Raw genomic sequence first — 12018 nt, 5'->3', positions numbered from 1 at the left:
GATCCCTGCTTACAAGCCCTGCTGTGTGCTCATGGCAGTGCTGGTCACAAGTGCAGCAAGCAGAGGTGAGTGATGTGGAGTTATTAACAGAACATTTGGCCTTGGGAATCGAAATCAGCGTGTGAGCAGTCAGAGCAGGGTCTGCTTCTGCCTCCCTCCCTCCCCTCCCTCCGCCTGCAAGGACAAGAAAGCTGTTAGCTGGTGCGTCACCTGCAGCCAATAAAAGTGACATTTCTTGGGCACATCACGCAGGGGAGGCTGAGATGTTTTGATCCATCTTAGGCAAGACTGATGGCAATTTAGAGATGTTTCTGTCTGTGCTGAGATGGCTGACGGACGGAAAAACTGCCAGTGAAGAAACAGCCTTGTACCAGGAGTTTTGCTGAAAGAGACAGAATCTGATTTTTAGTTAACTCGGCGTCAGAATGGAAAACCCAAATGCTTACTTGCAAGAGTTGTTGGGTTTTTTTTTGGTTTTTTTTGTTGATTTTTTTTTTTTAACGCACAGAATAATATTAGGAATTGATTTGAAACCTAGAGGACCTTCAGTCCATTGTCATTCTGACCTATCAGCTTTAAATCCAGATATTTATTGTTCTATAAATATGCAAAATATTGCTAATTCTAGCATTTGATGTAATTTAATATTTTAACACATCGATTAAATAAATGAAAAACAATATATATATTCTAGCTACAGACATTCCTGTGTCGTGTCAAACTGCTTGGAAAGCACAGCCATCCCAGTGCAGGCGCATGGGTCAGCAGCTGGCTGCAGCTTTGCATTCCCCATCCTCTCTTCTTGGTCTTTTTCCCTCTTCCAATCCTCCTCTGTGGATGGAAAACCAGCATTGTGAGCCTCTGAAATTCAAAGGAGACCTTAGAACTGGACAACCTCTCCCTTCTGGAGCCCACGCTGCCCAGGGTGCATTTCGTTTCATTCAGAAACAGTTCTGTGAGACTGCAGTAGCAAAGAGCCAACACTAGATAGCATTTCATGTTTGTTTTGAGGAAGAAAAGCCTTTTGTTCTCCTACTGTAGATTCAGAAAGAACTGAAGCATGTTTTAAATGTGATGAATTGTTAATATTTTCTGGTGATCTGTGCAATATCTCCTATATATTCAAAACAGCAGGCAACAAATCTCTCTTTTTCTATTGTTTTCTGTTGTTGTTGACATCACTGCATCTTTACAGAACCGAGCTGAGTTTATGAAGTGCCTCATGCCATTTTGCCTCTAGGTGCTGATGTAAGAGGCTTATGTTTGATCTTTGCGTAGGCATGTTCCTGATCCTATTAACATTGCATGTGAAATCCCCACCAGGCTGGGATCTAACCCCTTCTGTATGTAGGTACCACAAGCACTAACAGATAAGCAGTGAAGGAATAGTTCTCATGACATACAGGACAACAGAAAACAGGACATGGCATACACTGCCTCTCTGGGCAACCTGTTGCAGCTCTTCATACCTTTTTTTGTAAAATACTTCTTAAATCCAATCAAAATCTCCTCTCTTTCAGTTTGAAACCATTTCCCCTTGTGCTGTCACAACGGATCCTGCTCAGCAGTCTGTCCCAGACTGAAAGGCCACGATCAGGTCTTCCCAGAGTTAGGAGATTGAGGTTCTGCTGTCCTTAAAAGATGGAGCTTGAAGTTCCTTTTGTATGGGTTTGTACATTTCTCATCAGCCTTGCTGCCCCGGGACCTCATTTTTCAGAGTTGCTGTGGATATGTAGCACATTCACTGGACCCTGGGGGTGCTTTAGAACTGCCAAGAAACCATTGCTCTACCTGGTGCTCACACTGTGCGTGCAGGAAAACCACAGGGATGGGAGTGGAGCAACAGAGGAACCAGCTGCTCCCTGAGGAACAGCCAGCCCCAACTGATCTGCTGGGAGGGAGATTGCCTGCAGACCTTCATCTTAGTGGCCCTCCTCTGGACTTGTTCCAAGAGCTCAGCATCTTTCTTGTACTGGGGTCCCCAGGCCTGGACGCAGTACTCCAAAGAGCCAAGCAGAGGGGGACAATCACCTCCCTCTCCCTGCTGGCCAGCCCTTTTTTAATGCAGCCCAGATCTCAGTTGGCCTTCTGGGCTGCAAGCGCACACTGCTGGCTCTTGTCCAGCTTCTTGTCCACCAGGACCCTCAATTCCTTCTCTGCAGGGCTGCTGGCAAGGAGATCTTTGCCCAGTCTGCATAAACACCTGGGATTGCCCCGACCCAAGTGCAGCACCCTGCACTTGGCCTTATTGAACCTCATTAGGTTCACATGGGTCCGCTTCTCCAGCCTGTCTAGATCCCTCTGGATGGCTTCCCTTAAAATATACATTTTGTGTATTGCACACAAAGAGGTGCTTGATGCTCTCTGTGCTGTAACTCCTGAAATGCAGCATGCTGTAGAAAACAGCTTCAGTTTTGGACAAAGGATGCTCCCTTCCCTCCTTACAAAGCACCACAGAGTAACCCTGTGGCTGAAAGCAACACAGACTTGGAATTGATTCCTAAATATGCTTTTAGGGGTAGCAAAGCCACAGCCTCAGGATGAGCGATAGTAAAATGATTACTCTTAACTCAGAATCCGTTCAGATTTGGGATTGCTACAGAAAGGTGGACATTTGAGAGCTCTCTGTGCTGCTGTTTTACATCAGGTGTGTATGAAGTTGTCACACACAGCTGAGGAAATCTCTCACCTATTTGAGAGAGATGTTTTGTGCTATTTGTGTGAGCTGCAGTTTGCATGGTAGAGCAAAAAATGCAATTCTGATGATCACTTAGCCCCCTGGTCTATTTGTAGAGCAGGGTCTTCCCCTGTTGAATGCAACTACAGCCAGTATTACTTCTTGTGCTAAGCCTATATTGCACTGAACATGTTACCCTTTGGTTTTCACAGAATCATAAAATGATTAAGGTTGGATAAGACCTCTAGGATCATCTAATCCAACTATCAACCCCCTCCATCATGCCCACTGAACTCTGTGCCACATCTCCATGGGTCTGGAAGACTTCCAGGGATGGTGACCCCTCCACCCCCTGGGCAGCTGTGCCAGTGCATCACCACTCTTTCACAGAATAACTTTTCCTAACATCCAACCTGAACCTCCTAGAGGCCATTACCTCTCACCCTACCATAAAGCATATGGTATTGTAAACAAAACTTTATTGTTTTTCTTCTTCATTTTGCATTTAAGAAAACAAGGAGGAAAACATACAAAAGGGGGCAGCTGCTGAGGCAGACTTGAATTCCCCCCAAATACCCAAATGGCTCTGTAGCCAAGCATCCCTGCGCAGGCAGCCACACTGGGATCAGATGTCATTCATCTTTTACATCTTCTGCCTAAGGACAGAACTATAGGACAACTTTTTCTTCCAATTAAGGTCCCAAATTTGAAATTGCAAGTAATTTTTCCATCTCGTAGCACATTCTCAAGTAGAAGATGAAAATATCGGGGAAGGGGGAAAAATCTCCATTTTTCTTGGTCAAATGAAAACTTATTAACAAAAGGCTGTAAGTAAGGAGAAAGTTGTTTGGGCTACTTTGACATGTGTCTTTGCAGGATTTTATTTGCTGCAATTAGCTTTTACAGGCTTCTGACTTACTCATTCCTTTTGCTTCCTTATCACATTTATCACATTTAATAGACTCGAGGTAAAATAAGCTCACTTATTCGCTTATAGTAAAACCATAGCCGTACCCAAAGCTAAAGAAAATGGGAACATACTGCTGAACTGTAGGGGGTAATGTTGCTACACATACTCTGCCTGCCAGCTGCAAGAGGTAGATAAAGCTATTGGCTGTGTCATTATGTGACAAACTGGATCTCTGTGGAAAGAATAAGAGCGTACTGTTACTCCTAGCAGCCTCCTCCCTCCTTCCTTTCAGTGTCTCATTTGCAAACTGTGGCACTTTGTTTCTTCAGATCTTGCACCAATACCTGTGCACTTACCTTAGGAAAAGCAATGCTGGACTTCCAGATGTGACCCAGGCAATGCACAGAGTGCACTGAGTCCTGGCTCTCTCAAGGACAGCTTTCTCTAGTGGTCTCACAGCCTTGACTGCACTCTTACTACTGCAAAGCAAAGCGCAGTGATGGGTGCTGGAGCTCAGATTCTTCTCAGGAACACAAATACCTGTTCAGAGAGCTGTACGGGAAAGTAATGGTAATTGGCAATGGCAAAAAAGCCCTGGTGCAGTCTGTCTGATATGGCAGGCCCAGGATGCCCAGGAATTGGGTTTTCACCACCTCTTCATGCAGCATCTGACACACTGGGGCTCTTAGGTCTGATCACAGCATAGCTGATGTGGGCAAAATAAAGCTGCTCTTAAGGCAGACTGACTGACAGACTTGTCATGATGAAAGTACACGTATTTGAAATATTATGGCTGTGTTCTTGGAAACCCTAACTAGGATAAGCTATTTCCTTGAATTCATGGGGTAAAAATAGAACCTGCTTTCAGACAGTGGATTTGACAGCTGTGAGGATATAGTATAGGCGTCTCCAAAAGCATGATACAGTTTTTTGCTTTGTACACCAAATAATAATAGGATTTGTTGTGGAAAGAAGGGAGGACGAGATTTGAATTCCTAGGTACAAGGGGAAGAGCGTGGTGGGGGATTACAGCTCAGTGGAACTAACAAAAACCATCGGCCATGCTTCTCACTTCAAGCTACAACACTACTTTCTCATGTTCTGCATGGATCCAATGACTGTCACCTTGCTGCTCACTGGGGCTCCTTGAAAATCACAGAATCACAGAATCATGGAATGGCCAGGGGTGAAAAGGACCACAATGCTCATCCAGTTTCAATCCCCCTGCTGTGTGCAGGGTTGCCAACCACCAGACCAGGCTGCCCAGAGCCACATCCAGCCTGGCCTTGAATGCCTCCAGGGATGTGAAATGCGGTGCTGTTTTGCTGAGCCTGAAGTGCTTTGCCTTTCTTCGTGGACAAGTGTTTGAATAGATTCATAGAATGACTTGTGTTGGAGTGGACCTTAAAGATCATGTAGCTCCAACCCCTCACCATGGGCAGGTTACTCCCATGGCATACTCCCATTGCAGGCTGCAGAAACAGGTGGTGGCATTGCTTCTCACTCCTCAGAAAACCACCCAGAGATGATCCCATCCTTTGGTAGCTTGCTTGAGTGGCCAATCACCTTCCCCAAGAAAAAGCTGTGATGTGCATTTTAGTGGAAATGGTCTGCCCTTAACTTCCAGCCATCGGTTCTGATTTAGTCTGAGGGCTTCCTTCCTTTGAGGGTATTTGTGCTCTGGGTTCACATCACTTTGTAGGCTTTTCGATGACGTCGAACAGATGGAGCTTCTCAGTTCTTGTACTACTTAGGTATCTTACTCATTTCTCAAATCTTTCTCTGTTTGTTTTTTAAACTTCATGTCAAAAATGTTGCCAGTGAAAACTGCATTCAGTATTTTAGTTTTCGTACTCAGTCTCACCGTTGTTACATATATACAGGTAACAGCTCTCTGTTAATGTTACTTTTAATTTTCAGATGTCTTTTTCCATCTCCCTTTTCATGAGTATTTTTTTTCTACATTACAGAATCACAGAATGGCCAGGGTTGGAAGGGACCTCAAGGATCATGAATCTCCAACTCCCTGCCACATGCAGGGCCACCAACCTCCCCATTTAACACCAGACCAGGCTGCCCAAGGCCCCATCCAACCTGGCCTTGAACACCTCCAGGGACAGAGCATCCACAGCTCCCTGGGCAGCTGTTCCAGCACCTCACCACTCTCTCTGTAAAGAACTTCTCCATTGTTTAAGGAAAAACAGCATTGAGCTATTTACACATGGTAAGTTCTTAGATCTTTTCCAAGATGCAGATTTATAGGACAGAACCACCTACTCTTTAGATTTGCCCTCACAGCTGTGTTCCAATCCTTATGTATTTGGTTTTATTTATTTTTATTTATATAAACTTTGTTCTGTGTAAAAAGATAAAGCTTGCCAAGAAATCCTGACACATCTATATGGTACTGCAAGTGCTGCTGCATTCTTCTGACTTCTGCACCAACCATCCTTCTTGTCCCTCTTGATAATCAGATGATCCTCTGAATTTATGAACTGAGAAGTACTGGCAACAATCAGAGTGCTTTCCTAGAGAATATTTCTTTTTTTTTGTGAACTTACAAGTTGAGCTGACAGAGGTCAACTGAATGCACTGCAGTTGCCCTTTAAAATATTTGGCACCATCACATACTATGCTTTTACTAAAACTTTTCATTAAGAAAATGATACAGCATATTAAGTAGATTATAAACTATGTGTCTAATCTCAAAAAGTAAGTTAATCTTTTCAATTAGGAGTTATTAGCTAATTTTTGGGCTTTGTATACCTTTGCCCAAGACTTATAAATATATTTACAAAAAAAAAAAAAAATAGAGTTACAGTTACAAAATATTGGTGAAAAATATCCAGATGATAGAGTGATTGTTGGCATGGTGATAGCCTGGACATATCATTTATGTAGCATGGCCTTACTCAATATTTGGAACATAATAAAAGAAAATCTGTGATTTTAGTGTTGAAGTATGTACATCATGCTGACAAGACAATGGACTGGATCCTGGAGAAGATGGATTCCTGAAAACTGGAGAGAATTCATGGAGCCATTAGTGAATCTGTAGGTAATACAAGTGTTTCAAGTGAGACTCAGAAATTACGTAGGTGTCCAAATCCAAAACCGTGATTCTGACTGCCCTCCTCAGCATTTGGGTAAAGAGCATTTTTGTGTCTTCTAAAGTTGTTTACTATTTTACTTTAAACCTCGCTGTCCTGAGGTGAGAACAGGAGAATGACTGTTGGGCAAAGCATCACCCAGGCCTGTATCCCATCTCCAGTGCTGGCCAACAGCAAATGCCTGAGAGAGCAGGACAAGTGGTGATATTTCCCAAAAAACACCTTGCTATGACTCTGGACCTTCCTAAGCTGAAGGAGTGATTTTGTGCCAAATGACCTGTATGGGATTCTTCTGCCACACTTGTGTCTGCTGGCCCTTGGGAACGCCTGGTACCCACCTCATCCTCTGACCAACCCCAGCTTAATAACCTGCTGCACAAATAATGACCTTCTCATACCCTGCTGTCTGCTCATGCACACCCCTGCCGTGGGTTACCACTCATCACTGACCTCAGCCTGGACATGCAACATTGACTGCAACCCTCTGGCTACAACCACCCAACCAATTCTTTGTCTGCCTTGCACAAGTCCAGATAAACAACATCAGCTGCCCTTCCTTTGTCCACCAATGCCATCACTCCATCATAGAAGGCGTGTCAGAAGTGGGAACATCTAACATCAGCAGGATGGGGCTTTTCACAACATCTCTAAGCGATTCCTTTTGCAATGTGTCTGATAAAGGAACTAGCAGTTGTGCAACATCTTGCTGATTGATGAGCAGAGCAGAGCAGAACATGGAACATATCACATGGGGTGTTGCCCTTCTGTATCTTGTTTTATGATAAGGAACAATCTGCGTAGTTCTACAGAAAGCCAAACGTGCTTATCTTTGGGGTGATGCTCAAGGCTGTGCATCTTGAATCAGGTTCTGTGTCAGGTTCTGGATCTTGCTGCACAGATAGCTATGTATTCACGCAGAACATGCACAGAGTACAATTAATTTTCTTTTTTTATTTACTCATATCATTATCAAAATACCTCAGAACCTCTGTCAAAAACACAGAGTTTGTAGTTCTTGCTGCTGCATATACAGAGATGACGTAATTTGCCAGCAGCTTGTGGTTTCAGATTAAGAAGAACTGATATGCAGATGAGCAAATACAAAGAAACAGCTTTAGCAAATGCCTAGGTAAAACAGAGCCAGAGACTACTTACAAATGCTGCCCTCCTCCCCATGCAGAAGAACCCTCCACTCCACTTCATTTGCAGAGCCAGCTGAAGTTGCTAAGAAACAATGCTCTTACCCAGCATGTGCCTTGCTCAGAGCACCATCAGTGAGGACAAGGTGATGACAGCTTTGACATGCAATATTCGCAGCTGTGGTGCAGAAGGAATGCAGTGTTGACACCCAAGAGAGCTCGTGGCTCACCATGCTGGGATGAATCCTGGCCTGCCCACAGACCTGAAGCACATGGGAAGATGCTGTGCTCCCTTCTGCTTTCTTATTCCATGCTGCTGCAATGGCCACATCTCCCACTTGTAATGCTAAGACCTTCCCTTAAGGGTAGCACAAAACAACAAGTTCCTCTACACTCACTTCCATTCCCTTCTTGCCTTTCCGTTCCTCTGCTTCTCCAAAGAAAACTGCAAGTCTTCACATTCCTTCATGAGACATCAGTCACCCCATGGTGACTGATCATTAGGTGACCTCATCATTAGACTTTGTTTTCAATCTGTGCTGCCTCTGATCCAAGGCTGTAAGTTGATGTTAGACACCTGGAACTATGGTCAAGCAAGGAGCCTGGAGCTGCCAACCAAAAACAATGAATTTTATTACGGCGTGTGACCACTTACTGATGGTCCCCTCCAGCAAAGTCCTGTTTTTTTTTTCTTTCCCACCTGTATTTTGGGTTGATCCTAATGCTATCCTGAAGCCCCAAACCAATAGGCATTTGTCCTGGAAATGTCAGTGTTCAGTGTCTTTGCTCTCTGTAATAACTGTGACCTGTGCATAGCTCTGAAGTCAGATCTCCTCCCATAGGATGTAGAGAATCTTCACTTCATCCCTTGACAGGGTACCCAATGGTGGCAATCCCATAAATCCTTCCTTCATCCTCCAGGAAGGGACCCTACTGCCAAATGAAAAACCTGCGGTGAGGTGTCACATATGGGCGTCTCCATGGGAGTCGTAGCTCCTGTTTCTGTCAATAGATTCAATCAACAGAGCAATGTGTGTGCTGGCTTGCTTCAGAGTGGACTGCAATGCTCCCCAGAGCCCACTGACTCCAGACAGTGCTGACATGTAAGTTTAGGTGTCTTAATTTGCAGTGTGAATCATATCCACAGCAGCGCTTCTGCTGTGATCTTCTGGCCGTAGTTATTCATCCTCGCCCACCTGCTAGATAAAACAGCAGTGTTTTTGTAGATTTAAATATATGCTGGTAGATTCTCAGTTGTTTATTTTAAATAATACATTACATCCAGATCTGGAGCGATTCTAAGCTAGCAAGTATCCCTCTAAATCAAGTGGCACTTCCTGGATATCTTTAAACACCCAGAAGTGCCAGGCCATGACAGAAGATAAAGATAAGCTACAAACTTTTTCTGGTGAGCTGCAGCACTGTGGTCTCCAGCAGCTGAGCTTACCATGGGCTGACCCCTTTCTCATCATGATTTGCTCTTGTGCTTGTTCTTCATTAACATCTTTCGTAAACCTTTTGATTTGTTGAAAGCGATCATTTGTTTTCAGGCTGGGAGCACTGCTAGATGTGGCCAATAGTGGAGCAGTGCTTCAGAGCTCTTCTAACTTGCAAAGTCCAGATGATGGATGTAATCAGCAGCACCCCACAAGACTGTAGGGGTACTCAGGTGCCTTCCATCCACCTGAAAGGAACAGCTGGAATGAAGGGGCTATTTTAAATCAGGCCTTCCAATGCTCTTTGTTCTTCTTTCAGTGGTGCTGTTCTGCACAGGGCATGGCCAGTGAGCAGGGTAGGTGGCTGGACCAGACAGCTGGTGTAATACTGTATCTTTCATGGGCTGACAGTATTTTCACAGCCTTGCTGAAGGTGGAGGGAGATAGTTTGTCATTTCTGTGACTACTTCTGGAGCTGACGAGGAGATTAACCTGTAACAAAGCTTTGTTTTGATGGACCAATACTGTGGTTAAATAAATCTATTGCAAGTTGCTTGGGCTGATGAAGTTGCCTTGTGATTAGATTAACTGCTGATTAGATTTTGATGGGACCTGGAAAGAGTGTGAGTTGTAGGGTGCATTTTAAAAACACTGTGCAAGGAATTAATTCTCTGTTCTCACTCTTCTATTCTGTTCTATCCTAGCCCTTAATTCTCTATTCTTTGCTTTAAAAACCTGCCCTAATGACTGCATAGTGAATTGATTAACAGGCTAATGCTTATTCTTATTCACATAAAGAGTGGTACTGTGTTGGTTTTCTCAACATGAGGAGACAACCGCACCCTTGCAGGGTGTGTGTACAAGTCTTAAGGCATGCTTTACCTGCCAGGTGAGCCTGCAAACCTCATCTGACAGATAACAGCATCAGCAGTACCAGTGAAAAGAGACAAAATGGCCAAAGTACGAAGAAATGATGGGCACAAACATTCAGCAGCTCTGCGGTCTTGTGTGGGAGGAAATCTTCCAGAGGGCTGAAGCTGTGTGAGTGACATATACATGACACAAGCAGTCTTAAAATCAGCTTTTCTGGTCCAGAAGACCAGAGTGGCTGGGTTTGCTCTCAGAAAGTGTTGCTGCATTGTAGGAGTGGTTTCACATAGATGCATGGGAGGATGGACCTTGGGGAACACAGAAGCAGAGGCCAGCTGCAGCACTGAAATCTGATGCAGCAGTTAATAAATCAGTAACTTTCTCCACCAGTGACTAGAACACCAAGGTGGAGATAGGGCCAAGGCAGAGCTTTCCTACCCTCAATCCCACACCCTCTTCTGTTTCCCCTGCCTACATCAAAGGGAGCAAAACTTGGTTTCTCTCTAGCTCAGCCTGGCTCCATCCCTTGCAGCCTTGGCTGCATCCCAGCAGGACGAGCATTGCACTGTCTGCATAAGAACCAGAGGCTGGATGGAAGGCACGAGCGATTCCCTTTCATCAAATGATGAATGGTGGCTGTCACTGCCTCCATCGATAGCAGCTCTCTGTAGCTGTCAGACATGCACCATTTTGTAAACCTGATCGTGTTTACATTAGCAGTGTTTTATGAGCCTCATCACATTGCAATGTAAATATTTCTGCAGCAGCTGCTCCCTGAGGAGTGACGTGGTGGGTTGGTGGTGAACAAACACCAGCCACAGACTTCAGTACATGCACATCCTCCAGGAAGGAGCCAGAAAACACAAGTGCACCAGAAATTAGATGAAGAAGCTTGAAGTCTTTGGTAAGAAATTTCAGCCATCTCGAATGTTAGAATAGGCAGAGGTTTCATACTAGTCTATCTTTTCTCTTATGAAAATAGCACGTCACTTAGAAAAGGAGGCTGGCCATCTGGCTATGAGATTTTGTCTGAGACGCTTCACTTGCATGTTGATCATGAAGCACTGAGCTTGTGTCACCTGCTGTACAGGTATGACTATCCTGCTATGACATATTCGACTTCCACTGCAATTAGTTTTTGCACGCACCTCTCCTTTGGGTGTGACGGTGGGGTTTGTAATGGGGAGCAGCCTTGGTACAGACACTCTCTGGTGTCCTCTCCAGCACGATGCTGGCACACCAAGGGAAAAAGCAAAATGAGCATTCAGAGCAAATCCTAGTTTGGCCATCATGAGAAACGGAGCAAAACTCCAAGTCTAATATATAAAATTTTTATTTTCACTTTGTTTAAAGCATGAAAGCATAGCAATGATAGCTTTCTGAGTGGCAAAACCCCAGCTGGTATCTGAAACCTAATGGCTGTAATTCAGATGTAGATATTTCTCCTCAGAGATCAGAAAAAATCCTCTCCTAGCCATATAATATAAAGGGAGACAAATGATATTGTTTGCTGAGAGTCTGAACCAGGTCCATGGCATTACTCTGGGAGATCCTGACAACATGATGCACCATCTACAGAGACTATCCTACATGATGGTAGCAATTACATCAAATTGTCTCCCCAATCTAGACCCCAAACATAGTTTACTATTTTTTATTTTTTTTTATTTTTGCAAATGAAGAACAAAATGCTGTGTTAAAGATTATGTTTCCTATATTCCAACGAGAAATGATGTGAACATCTACCAAGCATAGGGTAAGTCTTGGTCTCCCTCTAGTGATGGACCTACCAACAGCAATGATCAACCCAGCTGCAGCCTCACACTTACATCCTTTGCCTCCATCACTGGCTTCATGATGTGGTTGGTGGCCAAGG

The 12018-nt window shown here is 44.2% G+C and overlaps 1 long non-coding RNA gene across 2 annotated transcripts in view; it reads left to right on the top strand.

The window, feature by feature from the left end:
• LOC125696286 (uncharacterized) overlaps positions 1-11436 on the top strand; it is a 29972-nt gene extending 18536 nt beyond the window's left edge. Inside the window, exons 2-3 of one of the 2 annotated variants that reach the window (XR_007378264.1) lie at positions 5558-5811; positions 6541-11436. This is a non-coding gene — a long non-coding RNA (uncharacterized LOC125696286). Of the gene's footprint in view, positions 1-5557 lie in introns of both variants that reach the window. The other variant, XR_007378265.1, reaches the window with a different exon arrangement.
• Positions 11437-12018: the final 582 nt, after the last annotated feature.

This window comes from Lagopus muta, chromosome 7 (genome assembly GCF_023343835.1).
Source record: "Lagopus muta isolate bLagMut1 chromosome 7, bLagMut1 primary, whole genome shotgun sequence".
In the NCBI taxonomy this organism is placed as follows: domain Eukaryota; kingdom Metazoa; phylum Chordata; class Aves; order Galliformes; family Phasianidae; genus Lagopus; species Lagopus muta.
Note: the sequence above shows the minus strand (reverse complement) of the source record. Positions and strands in the feature narration are given on the sequence as shown.